This window comes from Solanum stenotomum, chromosome 9 (genome assembly GCF_019186545.1).
Source record: "Solanum stenotomum isolate F172 chromosome 9, ASM1918654v1, whole genome shotgun sequence".
In the NCBI taxonomy this organism is placed as follows: domain Eukaryota; kingdom Viridiplantae; phylum Streptophyta; class Magnoliopsida; order Solanales; family Solanaceae; genus Solanum; species Solanum stenotomum.
The window spans coordinates 41,339,291-41,357,703 of record NC_064290.1 but is presented as its reverse complement, the minus strand read 5'-3'; the positions used below and the strand labels follow the sequence as shown (position 1 = coordinate 41,357,703).

At 41.1% G+C, this 18,413-nt stretch overlaps 1 non-coding gene and 1 pseudogene across 1 annotated transcript; both read right to left on the bottom strand.

The window, feature by feature from the left end:
* Nucleotides 1–15,504: 15,504 nt before the first annotated feature.
* Nucleotides 15,505–16,185, bottom strand: LOC125877530 (ribulose bisphosphate carboxylase large chain-like; annotated as a pseudogene).
* Nucleotides 16,186–17,214: 1,029 nt separating this feature from the next.
* TRNAW-CCA (transfer RNA tryptophan (anticodon CCA)) lies at nucleotides 17,215–17,288 on the bottom strand. The gene has a single exon. It is a non-coding gene; the product is annotated as a tRNA-Trp (tRNA).
* Between the last annotated feature and the right edge of the window lie 1,125 nt (nucleotides 17,289–18,413).

Here is an 18,413-nt window from a genome sequence, read left to right as displayed (position 1 = left end):
GCGCTTAGCTTCTGCTAGTGGCGGGGCGGCGCGTTAGCAAAACACTGTCGTCTGTTCCAAAAACAAAAAGCCCCTTAGCGCCCCGGGACGGGAGTGGGAGACGGCCCTACGCGCAGGCAACAACAACACCGGCTCTACGAAGTCAGAATCGAATCTTTTTGTTGGCCAATTCATTCGTGAATAATAATTCAAGGGCGTGGAATGAGTACTTCTAGCTGCTTCGCTTGTTGTTTTTCATAAATAGTAAGATTCCATTTTATTTGTCTCCCCCCCCCCCTCCCCAAAAAAATAAGAGAGACTTGTTGGAAATGTGCTTGGTTGTTGACCAAGAAAGAAAGAAATGGGAGTCTTTGGGCATTGCTTGGGCTAAGTCAAACTTGGGACCCCCAATCTAGAAGATGCACGCCCAGGTAGTTAGAAAGTTATGTGATTAAAAAATTCAAGTAATTAGTATTACCATACGTGGAGTAGATCCCGCATCCAACAAAGTCTTTGACGAGGGAACGGGAGAATTCCCACTACCGCTGGAAGGCCAGCCGGGTAGTGAGCGCGGTGGGTCATCCCCGAGGAAAGAATGAGTCTTCAGCGAGCTGGTACCCACTACCTGTTCCAGAAACCTCTTTTCTCATTGCTCATAGGTAAGTGTGAAATTAGCTAGTTGTTCCTCTCTCATTGGTCGAGCTACTTTGTGTGCCTCAACGCACTGAATCCACTACTTTGGCTCCTTTTATGCAATTATGAACTCCACGGAACTTTATCAATTCCAACGCGACTTATCCTTTTGGAGGTGCTACCCGAAGACTTAAATAAATAACCATCGTTGTTAAGAACAATTCAGATCTAATGAGATTTTGCGCGTAGCTTCTGGTCTTTGACATAAAAAAAGAAGGTTGGAATGACGAAAGGCTTCTAGAATATGGGGCTCTTAGGGCTTTCTATTTGATTGTATCAAAAGTCCTAATGAATTGGGATTTCACTATTGGTCCAGGTCATTTCGGGGCAAGCAAAGTTTAACATTCTGAATGAACTGCTTTCCTTAAGCTAGCGCACCAACACCGCTCCATGGGCTTGCAAGTTTTCACATTAATGAGACAAGTCTGGTAGAAAGAGGACGTCTCTGTCCCTTCACCTGACTCCTACTGCTAGGCAGAAATCCCCGCTTTCATTGAAGGAAACTTATTGAAGTCTGAAATCTACTTTAAACTCTTTGGAATTAGACAAAGGCAGGGCAAACCGGAGCCTAATGTTTATACTATCCATGAACTGCCTGCATGAATTCCCTTTGTGAAAGGCTCAAAAGTACACTGAGTTAGGCGAGATCAAGATTGATATATTTACTTCATTTTCATTAGTATAAGTTTTTTTGAAGGTGGGTACCGTGGAAGGGGTAGGTTCTCTTTGAAAGATAGACTCGGATAGGAATAGAGAATAGAAGCTGACAGCAAGCATTCTCCTCCGGGCTTAAGTAGGTTGTAGGAAAGCAGGTAAGACAATGACGAACTCGAACATGAAATGAAGTTAAGTATGGACTTTTTAACAAAAGCAAGAGTTAAGTTCCGAGCCAGAATTCTTAGGCTTCTCTCGAGAAGATAAAAAAGATCAGATCCCAATGGCAACAAGAGTAACAATACAGTTTATAATGCTATAACAGCAGGTATAGTAAGCAAAATCATACGAAAAGAAAAAGGGGGGGGTATGAGATAACCATAATGGATGCGTCAGAGGGACGTCAAGTGGTTGATATTATCCCTCCCGGACCAGAACTTCTTATTTTCGAGGGTGAATCTATCAAATTTGATCAACCATTAACGAGTAATCCTAATGTAGGCAGATTTGGTCAGGGAGATGCAGAAATAGTACATCAAGATCCATTACGTGTCCAAGGACTTTTGTTCTTCTTGGCATCTGTTATTTTGGCACAAATCTTTTTGGTTCTTAAAAAGAAACAGTTCAAGCCCAATGGTCCATTAGGATTACTTGGAGGCTACCCTAAAACCCTAATCCATGCCTAAATAAAATAAAGGTACGACAACTTATGCATGAACTTTCCAACAGACCAGTTGCTGCTTCCACAACTAAGAAGGCTTTATTGAAAGCTTTAAAAGAGTGGGAGAAAGTGCTTCCATTCACATCAAACATCGTTCTTTTCCCTTTTGCCCCTACCTTGGTGTTGACCCTAGGTTCGTTAGCTTCCTTTTCGATCTCGTATGGGGAGTAAGTTAAGCCATTCCACTAAAATACTCTTTATTGATTGAGCTTTCTCAGTCTTGGTTTGAAAGCCTTGACAGTTCAGTTCGCGTAGTTCATAGCCATCGTTAGAGGAAAGAGCTTGTATTACAAGGATTCATTAACTGTAAATCTGGCAATTCCCTTGTTAGCTTTATATAGGCTCCTATCTTACTTAACGGGGCCCTTAGTTGAATACCGATCAAACTTGTTTGCAATTTTGAGACTTTTCCAATATAGAATTATTTGTTATGTTAAATACCCCGAAAAGCTGAAACCTCTTATTTCGATCCTTAGAAAAACTACAACTAGTCAGGAATTGTGTAAGAGAAGAGACGTCGTAAGTAACAATAGCGCAAAAGTAGGTGGCGGAGATCCGCAAAGGTAACCGGATGCTTGGGGCTTAGGACAAGGAGCGTTCGGAGTCTCTTAAGAAAGGACAAGAAAAATTTATATCATGTTTACACCGATTGGATTTCTAAAAGTCCTTTGCCCCTTATCTTCTCGTCTATATTTATCTTTTGATCGGATCGCCTGAATTCTTTCAAGCCCTACTTGAAAGGCATGCTTCCATGAAAAAAGCTTTCTTTATTAAGAGTCCTTTAAGAAGCTAAGCTCCTTCAGATAGTAAGATTCGCTTAACTTCATACCTCCAAGCGCTCGTGACTATCATCGGATAGTCACTTTGCTTTCCCTTCATTTTTACAAAAACTTTACAAAAAATAAATAGGAGTAAGCTTGTGACACATTTACTAAAAAAAAAAATCCCTTTGTAGCCAATCATTTATTAAAAAAATTTGATAAGCTTAACCAGTCTAATATCTATATTTATGAATTATGGGCAAACGACGGGAATTAAACCCGCGCATGGTGGATTCACAATCCACTGCCTTGATCCACTTGGAAAATTAAACTTCCATCAAAGAGAAGCAAATGAAAGGCTTTCATAAAAATTCTCGTAGAATCGAGAATGAAGTTTTCATTCTGTACATACCAGATCATGAATTAGTAACTGCTTCCAATTTCCATAAAAAAAATACCAATTGTGTCGAACTTTCCATTTTTGGAGTAGTTATGAAATCTTCATGAATCTTTTTTAATGTCAAAGACCAGAAGTTACGCGCAAATTCTCATTGGATCTGGGTTGTTCTTAACAGCGATGGATATTTATTTAAGTCTTCGGGTAGCACAGAAAAAAAGAGTGCATAGCCCCGGCCCGACCTGTAGGTCCGTTAACGTAAAGTGAGGAGTTGAGCCTGAACTATCCTATTTTTAAAACTGACACCGAAGGAGTTGAACGTAGTGAAAAGATTCGTTTCTTTGATTTAAGATGCCACAAAGCTAGTATAGTTATTGCACACCTTATCTTCTTTCTGATAGGAATGATCACCTTCTAAACAAAATGTGGGCAAGTTCGGAATTCACTATTGATTTTCTCTTGGAGCGGCTCACCCCCTTGTCACTTAAAGGGCGAAGTCGCCGTATTTTTTCTACTTCATTAGATAAAGCGTCTTCATTAATAGATAGAGTTGGAGCACGTAGTGAGAGTCAAGGTCAAGATTGATTGATGAGTTCAGTGGACAAAACTATCATTATGAGGCCTAGGTCAAGACAGGAAGTTAAAGTGTGACTTCCCCCGTAGTTGGGGGCAGGGGTTAAGCGTCGGATTCGACAATGAACACTAAATGAAAGAGGCAAATCCATTTTCTCACCCGCCTATGCAAACCTCGTGTTTAGTTGCCATCGTTGGGTTTGGAACCCTGAACAGACTGCCGGAGTTCCAGAAGCATCTCCCATTCATCTCGACCTAGACTGATCTTTTTTCTGATGATGATAAACCATCATCAATTTGCTCTCCTTTGTCTAATTGTTTATCTCGTAATCATTCAATTCTGCCCCTAAAGCTAGCTCCTACTCCTCCTCCTTCTCCTTTAGGATAGGATCCTCCTTGGTCCTTTTTAGATAACATTCTCGGTTGCCTCCGGTCCGATAGGTCGATCGCTCTCTACCCAGTGACTAGCCCAGCTATGGAGCTAGGTGTACACCACCACGTCGTTTCACGGTTATGATGAGCTTTTTTCTCCTATTTCCAAGATCGAATTCCAGTTTTCTCTTAACGTGTGTCTTATTATTTTGCCTTTTTTTCTAGCTTCTTGCTTGCTACCTTCTACTCTCTCTGTTTTCTACTGGGCGCCCCTCGAGACAGATTCATTTGGTCCGATAGGGAGAGTGGAAAGCCTTAGTAGGATCATCGAAACACACAAAACATATTATTATGACTTTATGAAAATTATTTTTTCCTATTCTTCCTCACTTTCCACACTTTCTTCTGTTTTTGAGGCTTCTTTCAGTTTCTTAGTAAGAATGGGTGAGGGTATTCTGCCTAAATAGTAGACACAGGTAATAAATAAGAGAATACTAAAGATCCAAGCCCAAAACTCGGATGGTAAGAGTCAAAACTCGGATGACTCTAATAAATATACTATTCAAACATCTTCAGATCCTATGAGATCGAGTATTCAAACCCTGGAGCCAGTCAGGTCCCGAATTTCCCAAATGCCCCCCACCAGCCCTTCTCCTTTACGGGTCTAGATTTTTCACGTCGGAGTTGGAATATTCTACCGATCATTTAGAGAAGCTCTCTATATACAACAATGAGCTCGGATTATCATATATTACAAGTCAAATATCACCTGAAGTTTTATTACCATCAACCAGCCGAAGGGCTGGCCTTCGTGGTTTGGTGAATGGTGTTGTTGAAAAGGTTCTCACAGATGTTGTAACATGTGGGCCGGGGTATTTTTGACGTTAGGACTTTTTCCTACGATGTTCGAGATCTTTGTCTTGCAGAGGGTGAAATGAGATCTTCTTGGAACAAGGTCAGAGACGTTGGACGAACCAGTTTCTTCTGATTCCAATGATAGATGGATGGTTAGGTCGGGTGATTAGCCTATCCCGCACTACTCGAAGCCTTCGTAAACTCATTTTCAGTTTCTATCGTAGTGGAGGTTGTTGTGAGGAGATCCTTGTGCCATTGAAGATTGCTTCCAATGATTGGGAAATAAAAAATACAAAATACAAAAATTATTGCTACATTTCCAACACTCCGGATAGGCGGAAGGGTCTATGTCCACGCCGCTGCTTTCGGGTGATTGGAGAATAACTGTAAGGAATACTAAAAGAAAGTACGCAGTGAGGCAAAGCCGATTGAGAATATGACGGTTGGCCCTTCGGCGCTTGGGAGACATCCTATTTAATAAAGATTCTTCCTCTAGTCGAATAGAGTATTAGTCCTCTCAATTCTATTCCCTATTATTTCACTTTCTCGCTATTCAAAATATCATAAGAGAAGAAAGTAGGCAGTTTGGATCCTAGGGTAGGTTCCTTCTGTTGAATGATCGACTAGCTTCCTCTTCAGTTTTTTGATATTGGGTTCGTGTTTAGTGTCCCGCTCTTTTTATATATGAAATTCCCACTTTTTTTAGCCCTTTTTCACTTGTGCATCTTTTTCCCATTTCGTCGGTCAACAACCAACTAAATCTATACTTCTTCACTACTCGTACAGGCTTGACAGAGTGAAGTTGTATTGAGGGAATCGTTTTGTCTCAATCAATCAAGAATGCCTCTATTGGATAAATTCACTTATTTCACACAATTCTTATTTTCATGCCTTTTCCTCTTTACTTTCTATCTTGGTTCTAAGTTGAATATAGAAAGACACATTTCCTTGCTTGTTTTAATAAATCCTGCTTTTCAGGGGGTCAGTTTCTGGTTGAAGGGTTCACTCGTTTTCTTTATCTTAATACGGACGGGTTTCTCCTTTGGTACAACTTGTATGGACTTCTTTGTCCCCATACCCTTTTTAGTGTTTTGCTATCGGAACTCGGCCTTCTAAATCACTATCTGAGACAGTCGCATCAGGACCCGGAATGGGTATGACGTAAAGGAAGGGAAGGCCCATCCCGTGTGTGACCTGTGTGGTTTACTTGCAACCGCTTTCAGTCTTTCCCAACGTTTAGAATGAGTGTTCTCTATCTAAGTTCCTTATTGTTTCAACTGCAAACTCCAAAAAATGATCCCTCGCTTTTAGCTTTGATCATTCGGCGCCGAGTGAAAGGGTCTTCATCCCGAAATAAGTAGATGCAAAATCTTTTTGAAAGGTAACATCTATGAGAGAAGGTTCTCGAACCGAGTTACAACCAACGCGGAACCAACAATGACTGAAACAGCGCGAAAAATCCAGACCCGTAAAGGAGAAAAGAAAGCAAGCAACAAGTCAGTCTGTGCATAGCATACTCTCTTAGTTCTTCTCCTGTTATGACCGGTCGGATCACAAATCGCTTGTTATCGCTCTGTACTCCTTTTGCAAGATCAGCTCTTAGATGTGAAAAATCAAATGATGAAAGGGGAAATACAATGGCTATATAGGTACGATAGAAGGGTACGGTTAAGAAGGTAAGCGAAGTCTCTCTCTCTTGCTCTGTGGTCTTGTGTAAAGCCTTTCCGCCTATCTATTTTTTTTTCTCTTTATTCAAAGTAAGTTGATCAAAAGCTCGAAAAGGAATGTCTTAGTGTGCCCTTACTCTAATTGGAAATACGTCTCTTTCTTTCTATTCAAATTCCTGTCCCTTCATTCCTCGATCCGCTTCTAAATTCGTGGTATAATACCCACTCGTAAATGATTGGTGTAAGAATTTCCAACCATCGGGAGTATTTATCCTATATTATTCCCGCAAATAGCAGAATCGTGGCTAGGGAACTATACTAGAGACCTACCCAATTTATTGTAGAAATTTTCGCGATCAATGATTGGACCATGCAAACTCTCTTTCTTACCCGCCCTTATTAGTAGTAGGCAACCTTTATTTCTCGCCTTTCTTCCAGCTTTTTTTTTAATATTCCAGATAAAAGCTGCAATTTCATGTTTCAGGTTCACAAAGATATTACGATCCTTAGCATACTTTGCAGCCTCCTTATCGACTGTATCATCCACTTTTAAGTCAAAACTATGGACCAAATCGTCTAATAAGGGGGTACTTTTCCAAGTTGAGATATATCGAAGAATGAACTTAGCCTTCAACCACAAATGGGGTCCTTTAGGCAGCCGATTGCCCATTTGCTCCTACTGGCTTATGTCGTGAAAACCCGTCAATGAAATAATGAAAGCCTTGAACTCTAGAACTTTCTTTTCCTGATGGGGACTAAGAAAAGGAGACAAACAACGGACTGAATGTTGGAAGCCGACTCTCGTTCTTTGGGAATTCTGATCCTGAATAACTAAATAGCGTCAGTGAGGATGCCCAGTAGCTTTTCTTGCCCGCTTTGAAGACAACCAGGAACTACTAGCACAAGATCCAGTATTTGAAAAGGTTCTTCCAAGCTTCAACCTGTGGTATAATCTGTCTATACCTCACTCGGTTCAGTAAGATAAATATATGGTTTGATGTGTGAGGCCTCGCTTCACTAACAAAAGCACCTGAAATAGGACTAATACAGATCCAGAAGAATGGTCTGGGCTTTCGAAAAGATGAGACTTAGCCAAAAAGAAGTACATAATAAGAAAATGCTTGCGAATCTAGAAATTCATTTCGGCCAATTGAACCTTTTCGAACTGTTTCTTTTTAAGAACCAAAAAGATTTGTGCCAAAATAACAAATGCCAAGAAGAACAACACCTATGTCATTCGACTCGCGCACAGAAGGTGGGGCTCATAGTCTTCCAGACCTGCTCTGGGGGCTTCTAGTACTGATATGAGTAGCGCGTGTTTTTCGGAAAATACTGGAAAGAGTGGATAAGGAATCCTTCTTACTGACAACATATCTAGGTGCTGACACTCAATTAGTAGCGCTGGCACGTCACTCGGCTTCTTGACTCACTTCGGTTGCAAAGACTTTCTCCATAGGTGCATGTCTCAGCAACACCAAACGAGGGTTTCGCTCGTTATAGGACTGTATATGAAGAAAGAGATTGTTGACGTTAGTAGAGTAATCTATTCATTGGTAGGACGTTTCTTCTTGTGACCGCCTTTCCTACCAAAAAGCTAACCCAACAAAATCCGGGTTTTTTCGAGACTAGACCTTCGGGATTTTACTACTCTTTCTCTCTCCTCAGTTGCTTCTTGAGCCAACAAAGTTTTTGCTTGTCTTTCCTTTACCCATAGAGAATACTGGGGACAAAAGTCTCTAGGGGGGGTTCTATGGAGCTAGTCTCCTATTGCTTTCATAAAATGCAGCAGGTGAGATAAGGAGTATGTGATCAATGCCTTGGATCTATAACAGATACCACTTCTTCTTCCCTGTTTGGGCATTTGGAACTGTTAGCAGTTGAGGACGAACTTCAGGCTTTCTATGAGTGGAAATCCATTTAGCGAACCCTCTTTCGTACCTCCGCCTTTCCCTTATAGTCATGGTAACCATTTTGTTATCATCGCTACAGACTACTTCACCAAGTGGATTGAAGAAATACCAATAGCCTTAAGATTAAGATTGGAAAGTCGCTTTTAAGCCCTAGTGCAAACAAACTAGCAGGAAATGAAAGCATAAATGGATCTGTGTCACTGTCTGTATGCTTGTCTTCAAGAATCAATCTCTGATTTGGTCTCTTTCTTCTAAAAAATAAAGCGAAGCAAAGCGCATGGCAAAGAAGCAGCCAGCTGACTGCCCCCTTCCACTCGGCCTTTCTTCGCTAACCAACTTCTTCTTGCTCTTAGCTGCTTTCTCCCCGTCACCTGATATGGCAAGTGGACCTGAAAGACTGAAAAAATCTGTTTAAAAGTCTATTGCAAGACTTTTTCAAAATAAAGACCGGGCCATGGACTGGACGATAGAGGGTAATCATGATATATTGAGAGATTTTGGAATCTTAATCCAAATTAGATTAGTATAGGAATGTGGAATAAGAGACCTCTTGATTCCCAAGAAACTCTGTGATCTCGAAGTTTTTCGAAGCCTGGTCAGAGTACGACTTCTCAGTCTATTCCATCCTTTTATTCAAGCCAGACGTGAATGAAATAGCTGCTCTCATTCCGACAAGATCAGGAATTCTTTTAGCTAGCCTGGAGCCAAGCTTGTGTAGCCGGTCTTTTGCAAGCCGCTCATGGTAAAACTTCATATGGGTTCGATGTACTTTTATCTTCAACGACTGGCCCAACATTCAATGCGGGTCGAAGCATCTGGTTGTCGGGTTGACTGTGCTCGTTAGGGCATTAAGCCTAGGTTTGGAACCCCTGTCGCGGGCTCCCCCTTCGTCTTTCTTTTGGTGTGATTGTTTTTCTAAGAAAAGCCTAGCCTTTCCCTTATTGACGAGTGAGTACCCTTTTTTCTCTTTTTAGTTGAGTTGGCAAACAATATTCTAAATCTGTTTCGAGAATGACCTGCTTGTAACCAAAATCCCATGCTATCTCATCGTATCACATTCTGCTCTGCGAGATTCGAAAATCACTTCCCAAAAGACTTCCTTTTTTGAAACTAAACCCCTCCGGCCCATGAAAATTGGAGAACTCTAGATTCATTAGTACCGGATTTAGGGGATGAAATGAAATGAAGGAGTGGAGTAGTAAAGAAACTATGATGAAGTGTGTCAACAACATATTCCAAAATATGCTTAACAACAACAAGATGAATGCCAAGGTCGTACAAGATGCGATTAAATCGCTCTTTGCTATAGCTCGAAAAAAGGCCAAACCTTTCCTTCCCGCTTCTTCCTTGAGATTCGATCTCATAGAGTTCAATTCCCGAGACCTAAGTATGCCATTCTCTTCATCAAGAAAGATCGGGCAGCATAGAAGAAGCTTTGGTCTTTTTTATTGGAAAAGGGAACTAAGGCAACTTTTAGGTGCTGGGAAAGAAAAAGGCTAGCGAGCCTCTTTCCAGGCGGTACAATACAAAGGGCGAAGCTCGCCCTGCAAGCTCCCTTAGCCTTTCTCCATCCTCCTGTAATGGATGATAAGGCTCCACAATATGAGACGCAAATTAGGCGGTATAAGAGATAGTTGGATCGTAAGACTTTCTCTCACATCCCACTCCCACTCATGAATGATTGGTGTAAGAATTTCTCACTAATCAGGTGTGATCAGTCTCATCCGTGTAAGAATTAGGAATTCCTCTTCCAGCTCGTCCCAGAATGGGAGTTATGGCAAAGAACAAGAAGAAAACTAAAGGAGAAATTTGTCCAATAGTGCTTGAAGGCGAAGCCGCCTATTTCTTAGGGCAAAGGGAACTCTCGAAACTGGAAGTTGCTCCTCCGACTCGGAGTGGATTCTAGGGGAAAGGCAGAGCCTCACCTTGCAGTAGGAAGGTGTTCATTGTTGGGACGGGTTCAAACTGGACTGAAGGGAGGAGGAAAAAGAGAGTCCTCTCTTCCTGGTCCTATCGAACCAGACACTGAATACCTGGGGATGGCTAGGGCTTTCGAATCAAAGCATGGGCATCTGCTATTAAGAGGGAGCAGTATATCGTCGATTGAAGAACCAGGTCAGTCAACTTCTATTGGGACTTCTATTGATTATTAATTCGACTCTAGGGACTCCTAGCAGCAAAGTAGTCTAAAAAAAGGGGACCAATATAGGAACTTCAACTAAGAAAGAAGAAGAATAAGAAGAATTGCTTAAGTAAGGTAATCGTTTCTTTTTTTCGGTATACCGCTCACGGAGATTGTTGTAGTTTCCGTAGTTGCAAGAATTTCTCACGATTGGGTTTGTGTGAAGTCTACCGCCTGTCTAGCCTATGCTTTGCATGAACATCTCAATGTCCAAGATAAAACGAACGAGGGGAAGAATCGACGAGGCTTAGATGATTTCTGTTAAGATGGACTCTCTCCTACAGCCTCCTTTTCAGGTCTCGGTTTCTGTGCGACTCTTGTTTCTAAAAAAGGGATTCTTATATATATATTTTGAAAATAGCTGCAAGACAAAAACCGAAAGTCCTTCTTTTATTATTGTTCCTCCCAGATACATGGCTTGCATACCCGGCTCAACATTCTTGGAAAACAATCGAATCGAGGGTTCGGGAGCCTATAAGTTAAACATTTTCTATGCTATCAGGACTATGCACCTACCCGGATTGGCTTCGCTATCGCCCCCGTGTAGGGGTCGGTCTATCCCAAAAAAGGGGTCGTCAAAATCATACTAGAACCACGATGATTCAATAAAAAAACCTAACCTAAATCAAATCAAGACTTTCATTTCGTACAAATCAAGAAAAAACACCCAAATACTAGTTGCAGCGGATATGGAATAGAAAGTTTGAAATTTATTAAGTTCTGATCCCATCTTCTCTCGAAAATCCGAAAGCTCTTCTTTGTGGCGATAATACATAAATATCAAGTTGGTGCAGTCGTCCTTATCTTTATTTTGATACTTATGGGCCTCTTGAATTCTCTTGTTCCCTATTTTTTTTTATAGAATTTATGGAATATGGCTTTTATTATTTGTTTTCTTTATTATTGATAGGAATTCTCTTGTTAAGATCCTATAAATCGATTAAAACCTCAGATTCATACTAGAACCATGATGATTCAATAAAAAAACCTAACCTAAATCAAATCAAGGATTCCCTGAGTAAGAATCCTCGGATCATCACTTATTCCCTGAATAAATAGAATGACTAAAGATTCAAAGAAAGGTTTTGCTTTTGGTCAAAATATAAATAGGGGTTGAAAGAAAAGAATCTCTCATGACCACAACAACTAATAGGGCCAACATTTTATAACTACTATTTTGCTTTTTGCAGCTACATACTTTCCTGGAATAAGAAAGCCTGAAGGTGACTTATGCTTACTGGAAGGTACCATTCACAAAGAATGGTGAAAGAGTTACCTACCCAGGAATTATCCTATTATTTTCTCAACTGAGATTTTGATATAGAAGGATCTCTTTATTTCTTCACCGTGGGTTCTCGCTTTCGGGCCCCTCTCGATCTTTTTTGTAGTTGAGAAGGTGGAAGGAGTCTAAATCAATGGACATTAATGAACCATCATTGATGGACGTTGCACATGACACGATCAATTCGACTCAAGGTTCGGCGCTAATAGAAGTTGCTTACTTTCCTAGTAGCGAAGGAGAGGGCAGGGCGATCGGGAGGAGCTAATGCAACCCCCTCCAGTAAAATAAGAACAAGACCCCACGTTCAACCCCCCCTTTTTACCATTAGTTCTTCATTCTTTAGATAGTCGCATGAGAGCTTTGAAATTCCATTCAGTTCAGGTCCTTTGTTCCAGTCGAATCGCGAGCAAAGCTCGACACTGCTAGTGAAGCTCTACGACAGAGCATATCCATTATAGAGCCAATCACACTACGCTCTCTTTTTACAACCGGTATGTAGAATCGTCGGAGCGAGCAGAGCAACGAGTCTCTGTCATAAAAGAGAGAGCTCCTAAGCCTTATTCTACAGATCAAAGAGCGACATAATTCCCCATTCATCCGAAAAAATAGTTTTGTAAAGAAGAGAGGCATTCTGGGTTGACTACTACGACTACATGCCCATCTAGTGCAGTGGCTTGGAAGCAAGCTACCTTGACCATCTTCCGAAGTTCTAAATAATTTACTGATCAAAGGCCCCCTGTTAAAAAATAATCGCAAAAATCAAAACATTTATCTATCCAGCCATAGGGTAGATCGGCAGCCACTCATCCAATACGAAAATAATTATGCATCATTCGCATACCGGTGGCAGCTTCGAATAGGTCATATATCAATTCTCTTTCTCAAAAAATATAGAAGAAACGGGTCTATGCACCAATACAAAGCTTGTTAGCTTTGTATTGGCTCCCATCTTACTTAACGGGACCTTAGTTGAATACTGATCAAAATTGTTTGCAATTTTGAGACTTTTCCAATATAGAATTAGTCGTTATGTTAAATACCCCGGTTTCTATATCTCGAGAATAGTTTCATTTCTCTGGCTAGAATAATAAAAAAACTAGGAATAGCTAATTCTAGATCAATATAAAAAAAAGCAGGTTCTAGGGCAAGGCCCTAATACATTTTCGGTGCCATGAAGCTTGACCAGTGAGCTATTACGCTTTCTTCAAAGGATGGTTTCTTCCAAGCCCACTATTCGCTTTGCGCCCAAGTAGACGCTGCCCGTGGAGAGCCTTTTCCTTTGTGAACATGCCCATAAGACACGACAAAAAAGCCAAAAATTGGGCTTCTAGCCCCGGAGCCCAGATATCGACCCGAGGCGCTGATCGGGAAAGTAATAAGGGGACGTTAAACGGTTGTGTGAACACTATCCAAATACTAATCGAGAGAGAAGGGGTACAGGGATCAATCCCACCTAAAGGACCAATTCAGCCCTTCCCGCGGCTGAAGAAGAGCCATGGGATCGGTCCAAGATCGAAAGAGACTTGGATCAACTTGAATTGGCCAAGATTAAAGAACAAAAAGATTGCTTGGCCGAACAGATTAGCCCCCATGCGTGTCTGTGGGAGCAGTTTGTGTTAGCGTTTTGGCGCTCACCTTGTGGTTCTCAGTCCTCTTTCACCAAGATGCCTTTTAAAAAGATTTTTTCCCGCATCGGAACTTTTATTTACTGGAGTTTCTTGTTCCCGCGCCCCCTGGTACCGAGACCCCCGATAATCTCTTGCAGGGCGCACAAGGCAAGGCCCTTAGTATTACCTCATGCAGTTTCTGCTTTCTTGTTGGCTTGGTGGTGGTTTCCTTCCTTTGTGGAGAGAAGACAGAAAAAAGATGTTTCCCCGTTTTCCGTCTGTCGTGTATTCCACCTTATGTCTTCTGTAAGAATGAGAGGGATGGGCTCCCCGCTAACACTTTATCAGATATTCCCCTTTCCAATGACATTTTCTCGAGCCTTTTTCCCTCTTCCCTTTTGGTTTGGGGACGAATAGTGCCTCTCCAACAACTCTTCCTTAGTGGCGGTCCTAGGATTATCTAGGGCCCGAGCCCCACGTTGCTCCTAATCACCCTCCGAATCAAGAGGCGCCATCCGCCTTATTATGTCAACTTTGACCTCGACCGAGCCACCAGGAGACTGGTAGTCGTACTAACAGCTTGAAGTCGTGTCTTGAAGGCTTTCCCCCGACCCCTAACCTAGGAACAACACTAAGACATTTTGTTTCCATTTTTTTTGTTAAAAGCATCGCATAATATAGTGATAGTGCCCGGTCCGTAGCTGCGGAGTCCACCTTCCCTTGGAAACACCTCCTAGAGGGGAGGTTTATAGTACAAATGTACGCTAAGGAATATTATTAATAAGATAGACGTATAAATTACATATGTACTATAGCTTCAAAAGAAAATAGATCGTTATTCAGGTGTTCTGGTGGTGCCCCTGTCTGGTGGAATCACGAAGGGAGTGAGAAGATATTCCAATGGGCACCCTTTCAAGAAAAAGGAAAGTCAACTGGCACCTTCTTAAAGCGCCTGCCCGACTTTCAAGTCACTTGCGAAGGGAACAAAGCTTAGGGCTTAAAGAAGTCCTCTCATCCTGAGGTGAGGGTGGGATGCCTATCGAAATCAGAAAAGATGGAAAAGGCTATCTACGTCCAATTCAAAGTTTCTTGCATTTTTCGATGTAGTTGGCGACAGAGCCATCAATCACTATGATCTCTTTCTTAGAAAAGCGTAAATTCTGCCTTTTTTGATCTATGCTTTCCATTGGTCAACCAACTAAATCTATACTTCTTCACTACTCGTACATGGAAGGTGGAAGAAATTCAGTCTCTTTTTTTTGGGGGAAGCAGAGCAGTCAAAGAATGAACCAAACCAAATGATTGTTCTAGAATGGCTATTCCTTACAATTGCTCCTTTTGATGCAGCGGAACCATGGCAATTAGGATCTCGTTCTTCTTTCTTTTATCACTTAGGAGCCGTGTGAGATGAAAGTCTCATGCACGGTTTTGAATGAGAGAAAGAAGTGAGGAATCCTCTTTTCGACTCTGACTCTCCCACTCCATTCATTGCTTTTCTTTCTGCTTTCCTATCAATACCTTTTTCCTTCATAGCAGCAAAGGAGAACGCGATATTGATTCAGTCAAAGGTATACTACTTTTCTGATCAAATCAACCCACTACTCAACCGCCCACATGTGTGTCTGAGTCAGTGCTGGCAGTCGCCTTCATTGAGTTAGGTTAGTGTGCTTTGCATGCTTTTCTCGAAGCTCATAATGAAGCTCGTCAGTAAAGAAGGTGCATTCCACTAATCACTTTGTTCGAGTGGCTTGGTCCTCTGAAAAAGACATCTCTTTCTCTGCTTTAGTCCTATAAAGTCCATTAGGTCATGACATTTGTTTGATTAGACGATTATCAGGTGATCCAGAAGACCTAATCATTGACCCGAAGTGGAATTCCCAAGATGATACCTGTGGTATTACGAAAACACGTAAAGGCAAAGGCCAATTGAACCTTCTCGAAATCTTTCTTTTTAAGAACCAAAAAGATTTGTGCCAAAATAACAGATGCCAAGAAAAACAAAAGTCCTTGGACACGACTTCTATCTTGTTCAACAAAATCATCACGCAGTAAATCAACAAAGCCCAAAGTTATGTCTCTTTCACCTTCAAGTTTACCTACTACGGTACCAGAGTGAATATGATCTCCACCAGACATACGTAACGCTTTTGCTAATACCCGGAAGTGCATACCATGATTCTTCTGTCTATCAATAACCGCATGCATTGCACGGTGGATGTGAAGAAGTAGACCATTATCTCAGCAATAATGAGCCAAGGTAGTATTTGTTGTGAATCCCCCCGTTAAGTAGTCATGCATTATGATTGGAACTTCCAATTCTCTAGAAAATACAACTCTTTTGATCATTTCTTCGTATGTACCTGCAGTAGCATTCAAGTAATGCCCTTTGATTTCACCTATTTCAGCCTGTGCTTTAAAAAGTGCTTCGGCACAAAATAAAAAATGATCTCTCCAACGCATAAATGGTTGTGAGTTCACTCTCTCTTTCTTATCCCGTCTCTTAAGGAAAAGCGCCTCGAGGATATCAATCATAATTCTAATTAATATAGTAGACAAAACCAATGATTAACCCTGTCTCTTGCTGTTCTTCCATTCCCGACACCAAGCCAAGTCCGTGTTCTTTTTTAGTAGTCTTTGTAAATATCCTTTGGGCTTTTTACCCTATCTCCACTTTCCTAACCCTCGGAGAATTCTATCCTTAGTCTAATGAAAACACTTTAGGAAAATGGTAATTTTAGATCCCTCCCTTGAGATTAGGAAACCTATATCCATGACGAAACTTTCCTCTTCCACCGTTTGTCCCTCATCACGTAAGATGAACATCTGAACTTCTCGACTAGGTCTAACAAACCTTTACTGCGACCATGACGAACACCTGAGAGCAAGAGAACATTCTTAGAATACATATAGGCACAAGACACTACGCTAGCCATAAACGGTTTCCTTCAATGACCAATGAATAGACGAACCAAGCGAGCTCAATGCAAAAAACTCGAGTGAGGGGAGACCGGGTGCGAGAGGAAGGGAAGGTGCTATTGATGGATCGGTGCTACCTCTGGATCTAAGAATCATGGAAGACGTAATTGAAATATGCACTTGGAATTAAATCACATTGTTATAAAGAGCCGGAAAGGAAAAAAAGGAGGAAAGAAGCAAGGGACTGAGCGACGAAGCGAGGTTTGGAACCCTTCAATTATAAAGTGGAAGATGCCTCTCACAATGGGTAGGATTACTGCATTTATTATATTTGACTCTTCTATTTTATAATATAGGGGGTTAGGGCAGGTTGAAAGGGAGGGGAAGTCAATTTAAACATAGTGCCACCATAACCCTTAGAAAATGAGATTGGGTTTGTGTGTGTAGACTATCCTTGGAAGTGTGTATTCTACCAAACCACGGGACGTAGCCTTAGATCGAGCCCTGGAAGTCCTCTCCTTACAGTCAAGTGGCTTTCAGCTCCTCCTTTCTTTAATTCATAGGGACAAGAGGTAAAATATCGATTGTTGTGAAAGTTACTGAATGAATCTATTTCATTCTAATTCGATCTAAGAAGAAAAAAATCACGCTCTGTAGGATTTGATCCTATGACATTGGGTTTTGGAGACCCACGTTCTACCGAACTGAACTAAGAGCGCTTTCTTATCACAGTAGATATGACTGTAAAGAAAAAGGATTCTTTTTGTACCCCCAATACATCTTGCATGCATAGTCTCATAAAATGAAAATCTGTATGTCCAATTTGAATCGACGTTTAAAGCCTCTTTCCTTCAACACTGAAAAACTAGTAATTTTATTTGTCACTTGACTGTAAGGAGAGGAGCGATTGTGAAACGGCGATTCCCCCTTTTCCATTGAAGTAGGGAAGGCCTCCTTCCCCACCATTCTGGCCTATTATTGATAGGGATTTTACCGATGCTGAAGATAGCTTACTTACCAAGCCGCCCACTTGAGAAGCTAGTCGCTAGGAAGCTTATCCATGTGGTAATGCACTCTTTGAATAGGAATCCATTTTCTGAAAGATCTTGGCTTTCGTACTTTGGTGGGTCTCTAAGATCCTTTCGATGACCTATGTTGAATGGATATCTATCTAATCCGATCGATTGCGTAAAGCTACCTCTTCCACTGCTACATGAACCATCCGCTCCTTTTTCGATTCTTTTTCTATATAAGTGAATAGATCTTTGTGATTCAATCGATTCAATTCTCGTTCTCCTCAATATCAATGTTGTTGCTAATATGTCACTATGAGGACCAATATGCACACACACACTCTACATGTATAGCTATGAATATGATGTGTTATGGTGTCTATTGAAAGGTTAACTCTTATATGCACCCTCACATCTTATTATGCATGCAAAGTGTATGATTAGGAAGGTATGAATATGTGTTGTATAAAGGTGTTTATGTGAAAGGCTTTCTCACATATGTACACACACATAAATGAATGAATAAAGTTTATGATAATCTAGTGAAATTGAGTCTCTTGAAAGGTATCCTCAATTGTACTCTAAACTAGACTATGTTATGAATATGGTATGATTATGTGAAAGGTCATTCTCACATAATGTAGGTTCTATGATGAAAGGTCATTCTCATCTTAGAAACCTTTGAGCTATATGATATGAGGGATTAAGTCCCTAAAGCCTATTTTATGAACTAATGTTAAATAAAGGCTTAAAGATGTTTAAAAAGGGAGTTGGAGCTTAGCACCGAGTGAACATGAAAAATGAGAGTGGGGGCTTCACGTTTAGCAAGTC